This window comes from Pygoscelis adeliae, unplaced genomic scaffold (assembly GCF_000699105.1).
Source record: "Pygoscelis adeliae isolate BGI_AS28 unplaced genomic scaffold, ASM69910v1 Scaffold174, whole genome shotgun sequence".
Lineage (NCBI taxonomy): Eukaryota > Metazoa > Chordata > Aves > Sphenisciformes > Spheniscidae > Pygoscelis > Pygoscelis adeliae.
The window spans coordinates 7,100,518-7,104,469 of NW_008824676.1; positions in this window are offsets into that span (position 1 = coordinate 7,100,518).

The following is a 3,952-nucleotide window of genomic DNA, read 5'->3' on the forward strand; positions in this document are numbered from 1 at the left end:
ACATGAGCCGACAGTGTGCCCAGGCGGCCAAGAAGGCCAACGGCATCCTGGCCTGTATCAGAAATAGTGTGGCCAGCAGGAGCAGGGAAGTGATAGTGCCCCTGTACTCAGCACTGGTGCGGCCGCCCCTCGAATACTGTGTTCAGTTTTGGGCCCCTCACTACAAGAAGGATGTTGAGATGTTGGAACGTGTCCAGAGAAGGGCAACGAGGCTGGTGAGGGGTCTGGAGAACAAGTCTGATGAGGAGCGGCTGAGGGAACTGGGGTTGTTTAGCCTGGAGAAAAGGAGGCTGAGGGGAGACCTCATCGCTCTCTACAACTACCTGAAAGGAGGTTGTAGCGAGGTGGGTGTCGGTCTCTTCTCCCAAGTAACTAGTGATAGGACGAGAGGAAATGGCCTCAAGTTGCGCCAGGGGAGGTTTAGATTGGACGTGAGGAAAAATGTCTTCACTGAAAGAGTAGTTAAACATTGGAACAGGCTGCCCAGGGAAGTGGTTGAGTCACCATCCCTGGAGGTATTTAAAAGACGTGTAGATGTGGTGCTTAGGGACATGGTTTAGTGGGCATGGTGGTGTTGGGTTGACGGTTGGACTTGATGGTCTTAGAGGTCTTTGCCAACCTTAATGATTCTATGATTCTATGATTCTAAGAAATCTGTGTCTAAGCCACGTGTAGAATCTTAATCCTTCCACAACCAGCCTCATCATTCAGTCATAAGGTCGATACCTCTACACATTCAATAAATGGCTCTTTGGCACAGCACAATTTTTCCTTAAATACCATAACCTCTGATCACTGAGGGACAACAATTAAGTGTTCCCAACATGGGTATAAAAAGATAGTTGTCCTAAACAGTTGCTTCCACATACCCTGCCCAGGGTCATTATTAGAGGAATATAATCTGCACGTTCCCACCTCTTAAAAACTCACGTAGTGCAGCTTCCAGCCCGTGGCTGTTTCAGCCAAGCCAGCCGTAGCTGAGCAGCATGGCCACCACCTTCCCACGCTTCCATTGCAGCCTGTGCAAGCTCTCACAAGCATCCAGGTTTTTTTTTTATATATGACAAATTCTTCCATGCACATTGGATGTTCACTGCAACAAGAAGTTCGACCTACTGAAACAGGCTGAAACTTTTATGTTGTTTTCATTAAAATTTCTCTTCATAGCCAATTTAGTATATTCAGGGTTGGTTAGCTGCAGGAAGACAAGCTCCAACATCACGATTATCTAATTCACACACGTTTTCAAAATCCTTAAGCTATGGAATATGTTTACACTGCATTATGATTTCACCTGATACTAAAGTTCAAATTTGTCCAGCGGCCATAATGCATATACAAATGCAAACCGTCACATAGAAGGTATTTTGGGACAGTGGATGGAGAAGTTTAGTCCATACCATCAGCGCAGCGTGGATGGGTGAATTGTGCTGTGGCTGGTCTAGTCTGCTACCATGGAGCCTACTCTTTCAGAAGGGGAAATAGGGATTGTATGTAGCCTGAATTCAGAATGCTCTCCTATCACTGAGGATGCACTGAGCAAGAAAGAAATATAGTACTTAGGAAGATGTGTGTGGAGTGGAGTCAAGGAAGATGCTAAGAAACCACAGCCATCCTCTACTTGAACAACTTAATGTGAGGATCTTCGGATAGCTGTAAATCTATGATGGCTTTGCTCTTTGCAAAGCATTGCTCATTCTCATACAAAATGAAAACATTTATTAGGAGGCTTGCAGTTTTGCATTTTCACATCTTTAAATTATAGTTTATTTAATCAGGACTGCATTATACAAGTAAAGCAAAAAGTTATTTTACAGCCTGTCAGCTGGCTACTCAGTCATGGTAATGAATTAAGTTTCACAACTCTGCTCCTCTTGCCAGTTGTCATCCTTTCTAAGGATACTGAATTCATGAATGCAGCTGCAGGGAGCTCACACATGCATCTCCTGTATAGTTTACTGGGAGTCTGTTCTTGGTACTAACCACCATACCATGCTGTTACCCACTGGCCTCAGAAGTCTTTGCTGCATTATTTTGCTATAAGGCAGTAGGTATCTATCCGTTGCCATCTTGTTTGTTTACAAAGATAGTACATACACCAAATCCTCTGCTGACAGCTACAAAAGGATCAAGGAAAGCCAAGCCCACTTTTCAGCAACACTGCGCTCTCAGTGCTTTCCGCTGACCTCCTCCATTCACTTATTCCCGGCTCTGACTTACTATTCCAGCAGTCAGTGCTTTTTGTTGGCACAGCACAGTCTTGGGCCATAAAACCTAGTGACCACTTGGAGTAGAGAATAGTATGTCTGCCTTTCCAAGCTGCAGGTGGGATTTTGTTTAAACCTTTATTTTAATGTACAGACATCTGATTTTGCTTTCCTCTTGGATATTAAAGGTTACGTAATTAATTATCAGCTAATCACAGGGAAGATTAGGAGTTCCTCGCACCATTCTTGCACTTGTACGTGCTATAAAAGGAGCCCATTACCAGAAGCAGCACTGTTCCCTTTACCACTACCCTCTTCTAATTAAAAATCCTTGAATGGCTTTTGCAGGCTTAATTTCTGATGGTATTTCTACAATAGGAATTGAGAAAACATTTTTGAAACTATTAAAAATTTTATTGAAAAACTGACAAACATGACAACACATCTTCTTTAAATAAGATTAGAAATGAAACATTTTAACCCCCAGAGAATCATAGCTTTACATGTTACACTTGTTTAAAGGGAAAACTACAATCTTTATTTTCTACAAAAGAAGGAAAACTTGACAATATAACATTATAACTGCTCAACAATTTTACCAAAAAAATAAACCAACTTCATTCAAGAGTCCTTGCAGCAGGGGAAGTGCAGGATTTCCCCCATTTTCCACCTTTCTTCCCCTCCTCCCTTCCAAAAAAAAGGAAAGAGAGGAAAGTCTTAAAATGGTCTTCCTCTCCCCTTTCCAAGGGCTTCTTTTCACAGTTACTACAAATATTTTTATAAAAGCAAAGCTAAAACAACAGGCACAAAGTGGATCTTATCTTCATTTAATTTAAAGAGGAGAACAACTATTCTTGGATGTTTATAAAATACTGCTACTAATGAGATTGCTAAAGCTTAGTCAATGGAAAGTTATGACTGAATTTGCAACTGTCATGCTTGAAGTAAGTTTCATCTACTGTCAACCTATTGCAAACACATGCTCTGGCCAGCTTCATCCTTCGGCTGAGAACATGTTTTGCCTTCCCTCTTTTGCTCTCCCCTCCCTGTGTAATTCAATCATAACTCAGTTACTTTGTGAAGACCTCCTAGATTCACCACGTGAGGAAGACAGTGTGTTATCAACACCCATGGCGACAAGCTCTGCTGAGCACGCATTTACCCATAAGGAAAAGCCATTTGGCGATGTTGTGGTTTAAGCCGGCAGGCAGCTAAACACCACACAGCCGTTCGCTCACTCTCCCCCCACACCCAGAGAGATGGGGGAGAGAATCGGGGCGGGGGGAAGTAAAATTTATGGGTTGAGATAAAGACAGTTTAATAGGACAGAAAAGGAAGGAAAAATAAAAAAAAAAATAATAAGGATAGAATCATAGAATCATTAAGGTTGGCAAAGACCTCTAAGGTCATCGAGTCCAACCGTCAACCCAACACCACCATGCCCACTAAACCATGTCCCTAAGCGCCTCATCTACACGTCTTTTAAATACGTCCAGGGATGGTGACTCAACCACTTCCCTGGGCAGCCTGGTCCAATCTTCAACCATTCTTCCAGTAAAGACATTTTTCCTCACGTCCAATCTAAACCTCCCCTGGCGCAACTTGAGGCCATTTCCTCTCGTCCTATCACTAGTTCCTTGGGAGAAGAGACCGACCCCCACCTTGCTACAACCTCCTTTCAGGTAGTTGTAGAGAACAATGAGGTCTCCCCTCAGCCTCCTTTTCTCCAGGCTAAACAACCCCAG